This window comes from Canis lupus, chromosome 1 (genome assembly GCF_011100685.1).
Source record: "Canis lupus familiaris isolate Mischka breed German Shepherd chromosome 1, alternate assembly UU_Cfam_GSD_1.0, whole genome shotgun sequence".
Classification (NCBI taxonomy): domain Eukaryota; kingdom Metazoa; phylum Chordata; class Mammalia; order Carnivora; family Canidae; genus Canis; species Canis lupus.
In genome coordinates this window covers 17,687,050-17,701,763 of record NC_049222.1, presented here as the reverse complement: position 1 = coordinate 17,701,763, position 14,714 = coordinate 17,687,050, and the positions used below count along the sequence as shown (strand labels likewise).

Sequence of the window (14,714 nt, the reverse complement as noted above, 5' to 3'; positions counted from 1 at the left end):
AGATGCGGACATTGCTCAGAAATTGAGTTTTATTAGACAGACGTTTAGGAATGCGTAGTGCTTGACCTCTCTCAGGAAGTAAAGCAGAGGATCTTCACAGAGGATCCTTAGAAAAGGGGAGGTCTTTTCTAAGCTGTGGAAACGGTGCTGGCATCCGTGCACATTAATCTGGATAACATCCAGCGTCTTTGCCTGATGCATTACTCTTTCCACAGGAAGTAACAGGTGTCATTATTTCCCAACCAGCTTATAAACACTCTGTTCTTTATTAATAGGTACTATTTAAATGCGCTTGTCAAATTGGAAAAAGAACAAAAGACTTTTTTTTTTATGCTGCAGAATGAGAAATGACCATGAAATTCAAAAAATATATCCCAGTAGATCCTGGCATTAACCACTTGTAATTTTTTCACTAGTGGCGCGTTATTGGATGGCATTTGAAAAAACTGAAAACATTCTACTTGCTCGTTTAAACTGCTTTGCCAAATGACAGTTTAGCCTCTCCTGCAGAAACAAAGATGCAGTGAAAGATGAGGGCCGTTATAACTACATTTAAAAATCGCTCATAGAAATAAATAAATAAAAATTGTTCACAAGTCTGAGAACATAATAGGCACTCAATAAATATGTGTTTATTGATGGGTGCATTGCATAAAATTGTTGTTCTGCATACTAAAGTATTTCACTAATAATTTGCTGGGAAATTAGCCTGAGGCTCATCTCTCTCCACAGCACTCACTTTGCAAGCCTGTCGACAAAACAGTGGAAGCTCTAACCTCCCTATTTCAAAAGAATGATTTGCAAGAAGGAATTTTTATTACGAGATCCACTGTTTAAAAAATTGTTTAAATTCTAATTATTTTTCTCATTACAAAAGTACGACATTAATTGCAGAGATTAATAAATGCTGAGAAGCAAAGCGAGGAATAAACAAACAATGATTCTACGACTCAAAGATAACAAGGTTAACATCTGATGCTTTTGCCCTGGGCGTATATGTACTTGTCACGGGAAAGAGCTCATACTTGTCTGCTGTTCTGTAAACTGCTTCTTCATTCAGTAACACACCTTGAGTCTCTTCCCAAGTCAACAGCCATTTTTCTACAATGTCACCTTAAGTGACTAGTTTATGTTATAAATATATTATTACCCTTTTCCTATCATTTGGATTGTTTGCCTTTTTTGCTATTATAAACAGTGCCTCCGTGGACAACCTTATAGGTAAATCTGTATAGAAATCGGTAGAAAAGAAAATCTTTTCTACAAATCCAAGGGCTTTTCTCTTGAGATAAATTCCTTGGACAAGAGAGATAGAGGTTTTGATAAGTGGAGGGGTTTCGTAAGCTTTACCTGAAACCCATTAACTTTCTCCTCTCTTCTCTGTTTACTCTTCCTTCCCTTTTCTTTCATTTGCAGATTATTAAGACACCTCAAGCATACAGAGCCCACCTGGAGAAGTGCCATGAAGTCCTGAGAGGTGAAATGGGCCCAAGCCCTCGCCCGTGGACAGCTCTCCAAGCATGTCCTCCCGGGACCTTTCTAACCAGTGAATTGTTCACCACCCAGTGACTCTTTCCAACTGAGGCCAAGAGATTTCTGGAGCCTCTTGTCATGGTCAGCAACATCCCAAAAGTGACCAGGAAGTGGGGGTTTCTGTTCTAAGTTGCTCAAAGACAAAGCAGATGAGCCCGGCTCTGGGGACGAATCACAAGAGTATGTCCACCATGGCTGTGCCCAGAGTGCCAAGGGTTGGCGTGACTGGGGCCAGCTGGAATTCTAGAGTTTGTATTTGGTATGAGTCACGCCAAAACTGCCCAGGTGAAGAGCTCCCCCCAGAAGAGAGCAGGTGTACCAGTGGGCCAAATGGCACGCTCCTGCTACCTTGCAAATGACCACACCCTGTCAGGGCAAGTGAGAGTCACAGACTGGAACCAAAGGAAGTCAGTCACTTCCTAGGAGAATAAGGAAGTCAACACCATCAAGAAGGTAAGGGAGAAAAGAGGCAGGGTTCAACATCCCATCCCCTGGAAACCAAGAGACTTTTGTAGTGTGCCAATAACTACACATTCTGAGTCAAAGAGGGTGATTTCATGGTCTGCATATGAATAAGAGCCGTTTTTACTGAAAAAAAAATGTAGAATGGTGTATGTTTAGTTGTCAAGAATGAGCCAATTCTATGGGCAAAGCAAGGCTCTGGTCAAAGGTTAACATCTCAGTTATCCTGGGGAAAAATAAATGGGCCCCCAAGCTTCGCCTTTTCTAGCATTTAGGGGAAAATAAAAGATTAGGTCAAATGATTTATTTCCTCCCACTCTCCATGGTGGGAAAGAGTTCATATATCAGTCTTTAACAGCAAAGCCAGGAAAACAGAAGGGATTTATTCATAGGAGGCTCCCTTTTGCTGGAAAATGAATATTATAAACAAAAAATTTAATCACTCCCCTTTCTCCCTTTCTCTTCTTTTCTTACCTCCCCTCATGTCTCACCCTCTACTTTGGTGGAAATGACCAAGGCAAGTAAGAGTTAAAATCTGAGCACCATCGGTTACCTTGGTATCCAATAGATGTTTCTGAGAGTAAATCACAGCACATCCAAATGCTATATCCCCAGGCAAAATCATTCTAATTTCCTTAGATTGCAGAATTTACTATATTTACTGACAACAGATTGGGTTGGAGGGAAGGGTGGAAGGTGAGGAGGGCCCGTTAATCTGGTCATATTCCTACAGTTGATAATACGGCCTTTCACTCAGTCTTTGTTTCCTAAAATCAATTCCCTCTAGGGATGCTTTCTCTCTTAACCCTCTTAGAAAATTGTTGCAAACAGAGTTTCCATTTCCATTAGGGAGTTTCCGTCCCGTCCCATTGGTGGGAGGCCTTCGTGGGATGGTAACGGAACACCAGGCAACGGGTCCCTCTGTTACCTTCAACTGTTCCAGACACAGAAGCCTGGTGGTTTTATCTCTTTCCATGGCTCGAGATGCTCCCCCCAACCCCTGACTCATGATCCCTCTTTTCTCTGCTCAGGTCACTTTATGGAGCTGGCAAGTTTCCCTGATGGTGATCAGTGCCAATGGTGGAGTGCAGAGGTGGAGTTAGCACCTTCTCGGCTACAGATTTTCCTTAGCAGAGCTGTGGAGTGTGACAATGGTGTTTGTGTCCAAACTATCAAACGCCATTATCACACTAAATAGCTACTGTTAGGCAATCCTTCTGCTCAATAAATGCCTTGGCATCCGCGTGGTATGGGCAGGGAGGTTCCTCTTACAACAGTGTTCTCGGTCCTGTTGTTATTACTGAATAAATCCAGGCCCGTTGGTGCTCGTAAGCAGCATGTCATCCGAACTTTGCCTCTCGGATGTTCTCTGTTGTTAAACACGTTAGCTGGTGATGAATTTTGTTTTCCTGAGTCAATAAAAAATATGGCCGTGTCCCCCAGAGCACCCAGCACAAGGCCAGGCACGTGGGAACTGTTCAACCCAGGCTTGTTGAGTTGAAATGAATAGTTAGGGAAGTGTTAGATCTGGAAAATAAAAAGCGGGTTGAACCTCAGTTGTACAAACCATAGACTTATAGGAACAAAATTAAAGTATGCGGGGCCTCACTTTCCACTGGAAGAAAACAACTGTCTGATAAACCTACACCTGGCTTAACTGACCTTTCAGAAATTCTGGAACATGTTTGATTTCTACTGATTTTAACCAATTACAGGGCTGATCACTGAATTTGTACGCCAAGCCCTTTTCCTTATGTTTCAATGAATTGCCATCAGGAAATTTTACATGAACTACGTGTGAGTTGTCATAGCAAATCTGAACATTTTAAACCTGAGCAAGCTTCCAGGACAATTGGACCAGCTGGGGTGTTCTCAATTGAAATACTTTTTTTTCTCTGAGAGGCATTTAAAGTGAGGAGTAGGTTCTGTTTGTTCTGGGCTAAAGCTTCTTTCCCTCGACGTGGCTACATGAACTAGTAGATGTTTAATCAGATTGAAAGGTTTGAAGCAGCCATCAGAAATAAGTCCATTCAATCATTCAGCCATTCATTTATCAAACAAATCTGTATTGAGAGGTTTCCATGTGTCCGGCTCTGCTCCAGGCCCTGGGGATACTTTCAAATTAAATACGTCTGACATCACTTTCAGAAACAGGCATTCCCTGGCTCACTTTCTGTCTGGGACCATTCTGATTGCTCCAGTTCTATTTATTAGGGATCTAAACAAGCAGAACTTTGCAAAATAACTCTAAGTCCCCTGCTGAAAAGCACCACATGAGCGCAGTCCACACATCTATGATACACTGTAAAGGCTCCAAGGTGCTGAGAAGCTTCTGTCCATTCCTTACTGCTCTGCATCTCCCTCTGTCTTCTACTTCTTTCCTCCTGGCATTGTTTGCTGTCAAGAAGAGAACCAGCCCCCTTGAAATAAGTAAAATGCTGACATCCTTCTGCGTGTGACTGAAGGAGAAGTGATCAAGGGCTCTGTGTTGTACAAGTGTCCCCCACGCACACTCTTTTGTCTGATCCATGCAACACAGGGCAAAGATGACAGGTTGGGGGTTCCTTCCAGAGATGACAAGCTGAGACTGAGAATGATCCTGGGATTTTCTAGAAATGCAACCACAGCCCCCATGGGTCTCTGAAATCTGCAGCTCTGTCCTTCACCTGTGGCCGTCCTTGCTTATCATGCTTCACAGCTGTGGCTAAGTAGAAGTTGGCTCCCTGCCTGTTTGTCAAGGGACTCTGAGGGAGAGCCCCTAGACTGAAAAAGATAACTCAGATGACAACCTTTCCCTGTGAGCGTTTCTAATGCAGAGAAAGTCAAACACCGCGAAACAACCATAATCACGAAGTGGAAGGGAAGGGACGTCTAAATGACTGTGTTGGGGTTTGGAAGGGGATGGCCAAGCTGTCCAGACGAGGAGTGACCAGCCAACTGATGTGGCACTCGCTGGCTCAGAGCCTCAGGCTGCAGAGTGTTCCCAGGCTCAGGGCAACCCAGAAATGGCCTCAGGCATTCCTTTTCCTCATTGCCATTAGCCCTGAGATTTTGTTTAGACAGAATCCAACAGGAAGCAAAAGGAAGGACACTCTATATCTTTTCTAATAGGTTGGCTCACGAAATGGCTTATTATGGTTCCTGCCTGGGTTAGTTCTGCATCAAGGACCGGGGATCCATTCTTTCTAGAGATCTCTAAGGAACACACAGAAGGCAAACCTCCCACTCCTCTTCTAGAGCCAACTACTCTACAACCTCACTGCTCCAAATCTGATTATGGCATCCTTCTCCAGCTCTGCTTTCATCTCTCCTACTGCCCCTGGCATAATTCCTGCCACGGTTCTCTTATAAAGCATTCCTGGGGACACTTAATGACTCTGAATATAGCCAGAAAGATGAAAAGGTCCACTTGGAAGTGCAGTTAAGATCACAATCGAGTTGAGAGACACCCACGTGGCCACATTGAGATGTTTTCCTCCCCAGGACCCAGATCTTACTTTGCTTTGTGAGCCAGGCCTGCAAGGCCCTATGCATCCTTTCATCTTAGTACAATGTGTATCTTGAACATGACAGCTGCCACTTAGGGGCTGTCCAGTGTCCCATCCATCCCTGGAGGAGGTTTCGTGACCTAGCATAGCAGTTAACCAGATGCAGATGGCTATTCTACACATTTTTTCTGAACTCTTCTTAAATCTGTATTTTCTACTGGATATATATATATTTTTTTTTTTTAAGATTTTATTTATTTATTTATTTATTTATTTATTTATTTATTTATTTATTTATTGAAGATGCAGAGAAAGAGAGAGAGAGAGAGAGGCAGAGGGAGAAGAAGGCTCAATGCAGGGAGCCCAACGTGGGACTCGATCCTGGGTCTCCAGAATCAGGCCCTGGGCTGACGGTGGTGCTAAACTGCTGAGCCACCCAGGCTGCCTATTTTTTTAATCAGATGCTGCTAGAATGTTAGAATTATGCACCAGTTTAGGCTTTGTTTCAATGAGGAAATTGAAGCCCAGAAAGGTTCAGGGACATGCCCAAGGCCGTTCAACTGGCCTGTGGCCAAGCTGGACTCAGGCTTAGTCCCTTTATCCCTGTGTTCTGTGGTTGCTGCCTGCCAAGAGTAGGTACAAAAGGAAGTCAAGCGGCACTTGCTGAATGAGGGACAGGATGCCATGTAAAGTCCCCTTTCCTTTAGTTCCTCTGAGAATGGCTCCTTCAGGTTTTAGAGAAACAATCCCTAGTGTGGAACTCTAGAATTCAATGGTTGGGTCCATGTGTATGCTACCCCTTTCCTGCATCAGGAGCTATTCACTGGAAAGACGGGTTGTCTGGTTACTTTGTGCCTGATATTGTACTGAGCTCTGGGGACACGAAGAAGAAGATTGAGTCCCTTCCCTGACCTGCTCTCAATCTAGTAGTTAGACAATGATCTCAGGGTCCTGGATGCCACCACAGAGCGATCAACAGGGTATTCAGAGGCTTTCGTTATTGCCTTCATTTCTTTCCAGATGAAGAAACACTGAATCTTTGACATTATCATACCTTTTTGTTACTATCTGGAAAATAATCACTTGTCTTGATTTTTTTTTTCAAGATTTTGTTTATTTATTCATGAGAGACACAAAAAGAGAGGCAGAGACACAGGCCGGGAGAGAAGCAGGCTCCCTGCAGGAAGCCCAATGCAGGACTCGATCCTGAGACTCCAGGATCACGCCCTGAGCCAAAGGCAGGCGCTCAACCACTGAGCCATCCAGGCATCCCTCACTCGTCTTGATTTTGAAGATGGGTTGCCAACAGGCTGTAGATAAAGGATATTTTGTTGGATCAGGTGGCAGTGCTGTACCTGAAGATCTTGCTGCTTTTACTTTGCCACCTGGCAGTACGGTGAGCAGCGGAGGATGTGCCCAGGGGCCTTAGCAGGGGGCAAGGGGTGGACTAGGACACTTTACAGTTATGTGTGTGAAGAATTTGCATTTCTCAAGGAGCTGGGTAAGATGTGAGCTGGTTGTCTTTCACAACGCAGGCTGTGTTCATCCTCACACCAGAGGGCCATTGGGCCCATTCCTCCATTGCTTCCTCCTTCCCTCCCACAGAAAGCCTGTCCCTGGCCGCCTTGGAATGCCTCCCCGCCTCCCAGCTGCCCCTCCCTCCCTCCCTCCCGGCAGGCTCAAGGAAGCTGTTGGGTACAAACCCATGCACCCAATACGCACCATTTCTTCTCTTTGATACCCAAGTTCTCTCCCAAGCTTTCAGAAGGAAAAGGAAAAGTTCCAAAACACATCCAAGTTTACAAAAAGAGTAGTTGGCTTCTGCAAATTCCAAAGGGCTTGGTCACAAGATAGCCTGCTTTAGACAGCAGGGTTGCCATATATGTTCTCAAAAATGGACTGATGTAACATAAATTCATTCTGTGCTTAGAATACTTAAACACTGTGTGGGATGCAATGATGAGTAAGACAGTCATGCACTCAGTCATTCATTCAACCAACGTTCAGCCATGTGCTCCTACTATGTGTCAGGCGTTAGGCTGAAGATGCTTCCTCCAACATATAGTCTTGGCAACTCGGTGAGGACACAGACAGGCAAATGAGTGATAGCAGTGCTGAGCCTCAGATTCTTTGAAGTAGGCATGGATGTCATGGGGACCTTTAAGAAGAAAGTACCATCTGTGGCAGATGAGAAAGGCACGCACGAGGAGACAGTCTCTCTGGGGCAGAAGCACTCTGGTGCTCCAGGCAGCCACCCAATTAAAGAGAAATTGGTGACCCTGGCCAGTGAAGGATAGAAGTGTTCACCACAACAAGTTTCCACCTGAATTACGTACCTTCAAGTTCCCAAATCATTCCCCAGGAAGCTCCTCCAGAGAGCAATTGAACCATGAACCTGGAATTCATTCGGCCGGGATTTTCCCCTTCAGAAATGCAGCCAAACATCGACAGAAAAAGATCGCCTTTTAAATAAAAGAAGCATATTGTGCTGTTTGGCAAATAACTGGGGCAGGTGCATGTGTGTGTATGTATGTTTGTGGGACACATGTTTGTGAAGAATTTTAATTTCTCAAAGGAGCTGGATATAATGCCTTTAAAGCCTCATTCAACTGGGATTTTATTTTCTTTTATTTTTTGAATCAGGGAAAAGCCAGGGCTCTGATCTCCACCTTGGGCTGAAGGGGTCCATCTTCCTGTTGACCAGCCCTTTGAACCCCGGGGGCCATGCTCTACTTGGCATACTGCCCCCCTCGTGGTGGGATGTGCTCCTGCACCTTGTAACATGAGTGGTTCCAAAGGATTTCAAGTTGGCTACCTCACTAGTCCAAACTGATTGCACTCGGAACTTCCCTGACAACACAGTTCGGCTATGATTTTGATAAAGTAAATTTTCAAAGGCTTGAAGGGGAGGGAGAGAGAAGTGGAAGACATTGCTTTATCGAGTGTCTGTTGACCTGCTAAATACACCAGACAAGAACTAATCTTGTTCTATCTAGAGAATAAGTCATTCCTTTTTCACTTTTCTGGCCCGTTCAGCCCAGACAAGAGCTAATTAAAGCCCTTCCCGTTTCTTAAGGCTGCCTGTCTTCTTTGCAGCACATCTTGTCTTGCTTTTCCACTTGACTTCCAATCGCAGCTGGATACAAAGAAGTCAGAGAGTGTCTCCCACTCTTTGGGTGGGCCAGAGGCTGTGTTTAGTCTCTCTCACTGAGCACTAACACCCTATGCCTGAGATTTTCCTGGTCTCTCCTATATGTCTGCATGAGCTTGGGCTACTCCAATCGGATCTTTGGCTCAGCAATTAGAGCAAGCTATATGCTGGGTTGGAGAAAACATGGCAAGGGCCACTCTGTGTGAACCAAAGGAGGTGGCCACAAATAACCACCCCAAAATGTAGGTGGTGTGTTAGGAAATTTTGACTGCAAGAAGCAATTTTTTCTTAGATTATCTCAAGTAATTCATTCTTACAGCGATGTTTTCTTCTGCATCTGCTGCGTACAAGGCCTGAGCTGGGGAAAGGTTTTTGGAAGGGGCCACACATCGTAAAGGGTCAGGAATCACACAGAAGCTCCCAATCACCAGATAAGGCCTTGTGGAATGTGGCAGATAGTCAGGTTCTCCGAAGTCAGTGCTCCAGAGACTGGGGTATCTGGTCATCCCCAAGGCTATAAAAAAAAATAAAGCCTCAACCATTATGGTGACTCACTGGTTCCCTTTATCTGCTCTTCCTGCTATCATATCTGTATGCATCCTCGCTTATAGTTTCTGCTTACCTATAACTGCTTTCTCATGTCTTCTGCTAATTCTGGGGTCTCAGCGTGGCCCCTGCTACTTAGGGGTCTCCCCCTGCCTAGCACCTTTTGGTGTCTTTTCAGTTTCTTCACATGCTACCACATAACTTCTCCTTCCCTGTCTCTCCAGTTTGGATCCCTGAGCAAAAGATTAGGCTGGAGAGGCAAGCAGGGGCTGGCATCCCTGGTCCCTGGCAGCAGGATGGATGAGGGACATATGAAGAGGGCAGACGTGATGACCACCATTATTTTATGATCATGCATTTTGCTGATGGATCATCAAGACCAGGGGTTGACAACTTACAGCCTGTGGGCCAAATTCAGATGACTGCCTGCCCCCCCCCCCGACTTTTTTAAAGATTTTGTTTACTTATTAGAGAGCACTACTGAGAAGAGGGGCAGAAGGAGAGGGAGAAGAAGCAGCAGACTCTCTCCTGAGCATGGAGCCTTGACGTGGGCCTCCATCCCAGGACCCTGAGATCACCACTCAGGCAAAGTTAGACACTTAACCAGCTGAGCCACTCAGGAGACCCTGGCTGCCTGTTTTTATATGAACTAAGCATGGTTTCTATATTTTCTAAATTATTGAAGGAAAAAAGTCCAAAGAAGAATACTATTTCATGATATGTGCAATGTATATGCAATTCAAATTATAGCATCCATAAATAAAGCTTTATTGGAATTTATAGCTGTTCCCATTTGCCCAGACTCTCCCAGTTTGGCACTTGAACATCTTAGATCCTTGAAAACCCCTCAGTTCCAGGCAAATTGGGATGGTTGTCACCTGGAACACAGCCAGGCTCACTCATTTGCATATTGTCTATGGCTGCTTTCACACTCCAGTGACAAAGTTGAGTAGTTCTGACAGAGGCCATATGGCTCCAAAAGCCTAGAATATTTACTGTCTGGCCATTTATAGAAAAAGTTTGCTGACCTCAGATCGAGGCCAATGAAAAGTAAATAATTTATCTGATAAGGGAATAAAACTGATTGTTACTTTAATGAGAGCGTTGACTATGCCCATTTATTTTCTCCATCAGAAGCTGATTCATTTTTAAAACCTAAATTAGATCATGTCACTCTCCTGCTCGAGATCCTTCAATGGCTTCCCATCCCACTGGAAATAAAACCCAAGGATCCCATCCAGGCCTTTCAGACAGACCTCAACTTTTTCCTTCCCTTCCTCTTGCTCACTCCACACCATTCCCCCCTCCCTTGCTGTTCCCCAAACATGCCAAATGTCATTCTGCCTCAGGACCTTTGTACTTACTGCTCCGTCTCTGGACCTTGCCTCCCAGATCCATGCATACCTCCCTCCTTCACCTCGTTCTTGTTTCAATTCAAAGTTGCCTTTCACTGAAGCCTTTTCCCCCAGCATAGCACTCTTCACCTCCTGACATTACTTATTTATTTATATTCCGTGTCTATACTAGAAGGTTAGGCACATGGGAGCAGGGACCTCGCTGTCTCCTTGCTCACAGAACAGTGCTGATCACACGGCAGGTTTGTGATGAATATTTGTTGGATAAATAAGTGGTTGGTAGAGTCAAGGGTCTTGTGCGTGTCTCCAGGGCTGTGTCCCCACTCGTTGGACCATATGACGACTGTCTTCCTTTAGCCCACCCTGGTCCTGCTACAGTTACGTAGCTGCCTGTCTCTGGCATCCACTGGCCTCTTTTCCTGCCAAACACCTTGTAGTTAATCATCTGAACATCTGCACTCCAGATAGCTCGTGCCAGATGCCAACCTGAGATGGTGCCATTTCTCATCGTAAGGGTGGATGCGTAATCCTGGGCCCAGGGGTGGAATCAGGGTGGTTCTTCGACCCCTGAGGCTGACGACCGTGACATTTTATACAGGGATGCATCTTTCTAGGATGAGTGTCCAGAGCTGCTATCCGATCATCAAGAGGGTCTTCCACCCTCAGAAAGCTGAGGCGCTGTGATCGCAAGCGACCGAGTCTGCTCACTGAAGCCCACGCCAGCCCTCTAACCTGTTAGCAGCGCCGTGGGCTGGCCTCCGCTCTCCAGCATCTCGAGCATTCTGTGTCCTGAGTGCTCACGCTGGTTCCACTGGGATGCCCTCTGCCTCTAGAAGGTTCCTCCCTCCCTCCACATTCTGAAACAGGGTAAACACATCCCAGGTTCCCGTGCAGCCAGCAGGCCCCCCTGTGGCTGCTCTGCAGCAGCTGTGTCCTTTGGGGCAACAGAAAGTTCTGGGCTGAGCCTTGCGCGTGGCCTCTAACCCAACACTGTCCCCGAGGAGCCCCTGCGGGGGTCCTGGCTGGAAGGCTTGAAATGCCCTCCTTTGAGCCTGAGGCCTGATTTACATCTTCTGACCAGCATCTGTGTGTGGGATTGGTTTCCTGCCAGGGCCCCTGCTCATTTCGCAGAGGAAGTGGGAGCCCTTCTGGAGGCGCCCCCTTTCGCAGGCTTCCCCTCCCAGGAGGGCGACCTTCTCAAGCAGCTCCCCAGCCGAGGCGGCAGCTGTGCGGCTCTGTCTGAGGCCGGGAGGGAGGCCTCCTCTGGGCCCTGGGGCCCTGGGGCCCACCCCGAGGTGCACCCTGTGCTGTGCCCTGTGCACCACCTGTTGAGAGCCTCAGGCTTCTGGGGCCCAGCCCAGTTACAGAGCTGACCCTGCCCTGGCTGCCCCACCCCACCCTCCTCCCCCTGCCCCCCCGCTGGCCCCACCACAGGGTCATCTGCCTTCTCAGTGAGGCCTTGGAAGGGAAGCGAGCCCTCGCGGCCTGCAGACATGCGGCCTGGAGAATTCTTGGTCCCTGGCAACCTGAGCCCTGTAGGATGTTGAGCAGCATCCCCAGGCTCCACCTGCCCCATGTCTCCAGCATCCCCTGTGCCGTGACAACCGAAAACATCTCCAGCCACAGCCACGGGGACAGACTCCCACCCGCTGGGAACCATTGCTCTAAGCAGCTACTTCTTGGCTGTGAATTTCAGAACAAAATGTAGAAATGACAGTAGGTTTAGAGGGGCTGGCAAGACAACACCAAATGTCCCACAAAGCAGAGTATGTTTGGAGGGTGAGGAAGGGAGAAATAGGGGCAGGGTTAGGCTTGGAGTCAGAGGACGTGGGGACGATGTGACCTAAGCTTATAGAGGGAGGGGTCTCGAGGGAGGGATAAACAGGGCAGATTTGATCTTCGGGTGTTTGGGGGGTGATCTTTGGGTCACAAGGGACACACCAGGGCGTCTGTGTGCTCCGGCTTCAGCTGGGACCAGCCCCAGTTCCTCTCTACGGGGAGCAGAGGCCCAACCTGCCTGAAGTCACCCTCCTTCCTTCGTGCAGGAAAAATATTGCCTGAGTGCACACCCTGTACCAGGTCCTGGGGATATGGAGATAAAACAGATTTCCATCTTCAGGAGAGCAATTGCACCCAAGTACGAGGGAATAGAAGTACCAGGGGCTCTGAGGGCATAGACTTGGGGACTCAAAGGAAGACTTCCTGGAGGAAGTGACCCCTAAATGGAAACTTGGAAGACAAGTAGAGTTTTTTTGGACAAATGAGGAGGGGAAGAGTATTTGCATGAGCTTCTAGGGTGCTACTACCTAAAAAAAGGTTCACCTTTTAAAAGGGAACAAGCTTTTTGTTCTGCTTTCAATAGAGCGAGAAGAGTAAAGCGAACCAGAGGGCCCATGGGGCCTGGTGGGGTAGCAGAACCAGAATAGGTCAGAGAAACAGCAGCTTAGGGACAAAAGAAACCTCAGCTGAGCTGACCTGTGGCACCTGCGTCACCTGGGAGCTTGCTAGAAATGCAATTCTCTGGCCTGCTCCAGACCCTTTAAAGCAGAGTCCCAGCAGCCCGGGTTTTAACATCCCCCAGATGCCTCAGATGGATCCCTGAGCCCAGAGCCTGGCCCGCTGTGGTGCTTATTAGTGTTTAATGAGAAAGCAACGGAGGGGATCAATCAACCAGTTACTCTTGCCTTGAAAAAGAGAACAGCGTAGTGTTCTCAACCTCAGCTGCACATCAGACTCCCTCTGAGGGTTTTAAAGACCCCATTGCTCAGGCCATGCCCCAGAACAATTACTCAAGAGGGGGACCCAGCCATGGACATTTTTAAGGTGCACTAGGTGACTCTAATGTGCAGCCAAAAGTGGGCCCCATGGTTAGGGAAGGTATTAACAAGATCCTCTATTTTGAATGACTTTGAAACTTTATTTTTAAACAGGAAAAGCTTACATAACAGTATGCATCCAGTATCAAGTGATTTAGACAAACTGGAACTTTCTTTTTCTCTCCTTTCATAAAAACAACAACAACAATAACGACAATAACAACAAAAACAGGAAGTGAAGAGCCTCGGAGTAGGGCAGTGGCTCTATAATGTCTTCAGCAATTTGAGTTCTCCCTCCTAGAGATGGCCACTCTATGCTGTCCTCATGGTCGCAGTGGGATTGCTAGAGCTCCAGCTAACAACTTCACGCTCCAGGAAGGAAAACTAAAAGGCTGAAGGACAAGAAGTGCATTTCTCGCTAGCTCAATCCCCTTATTGATTTTATTTTTCTTTTTTTTTTAAGATTTATTTATTTATTTATTTATTTATTTATTTATTTATTTATTTAGAGAGAGAAAGGCAGAGACACAGGCAGAGGGAGAAGCAGGCTCCATGCAGGGAGCCCGACGTAGGACTCGATCCTGGGTCTCCAGGATCACGCCCTGGGCTGCAGGCGGCACTAAACCGCTGTGCCACCAGGGTTGCCCCTGATTTTATTTTTCATTTTAATTCCAGTAGAGTTGACATACAGCGTTGTATTAGTTTCAGGTGTACAATATAGTGATTCAACAATTCTAAACATTACTCAGTGTTCATCATATGTGTACTCTTAATCCCCTTCACCTATTTCGCCCATCTACCCCTCCCACTTCCCCTCAGGTGACCATCAGTATGTTCTCTAGAGTTAACATCTGTTTCTTAGTTTGTCTCTTTTTTCCTTCACTTGCTTTGTTTCTTAAATTCCACATATAAGTGAAATCGTATGGTATTCGTCTTTCTCTGACTTATTTCACTTAGTATGATACTCTCTAACTCCATCCGTGTGGTTGCAAATGACAAGACTTCATTCTTTTTCATGGTGAAGTCATATTCCATTGTGCAACTATGCCACATCTTCTTTATCCAGTTGTCTATCAATGGATGTTTGAGTTGCTTCCATCATTGGCTATTGTAGATATTGCTGCAGTCAGCATCGGGGTGCATATATCTTTTCAAATTAGTGTTTTTGTATTCTTTGGGTAAATAAAAAGTAGTGGAATTACTGGGTTATAGGGTAGTTCTATTTTTAACTTTAAAAAATTTTTTTTAAAGATTTTATTTATTTATTCATGAGAGACACACAGAGGGGGCGGGGGGCAGAGACACAGGCAGAGGGAGAAGCAGGCTCCATGCAGGGAGCCCAATGTGGGACTCGATCCTGGGT

At 46.2% G+C, this 14,714-nt stretch overlaps 1 non-coding gene across 1 annotated transcript; it reads left to right on the top strand.

Moving 5' to 3' along the window:
• Positions 1-3,134: 3,134 nt before the first annotated feature.
• Positions 3,135-3,192, top strand: MIR122 (microRNA mir-122). The gene has a single exon (NR_049246.1). It is a non-coding gene; the product is annotated as a microRNA mir-122 (primary transcript).
• Positions 3,193-14,714: the final 11,522 nt, after the last annotated feature.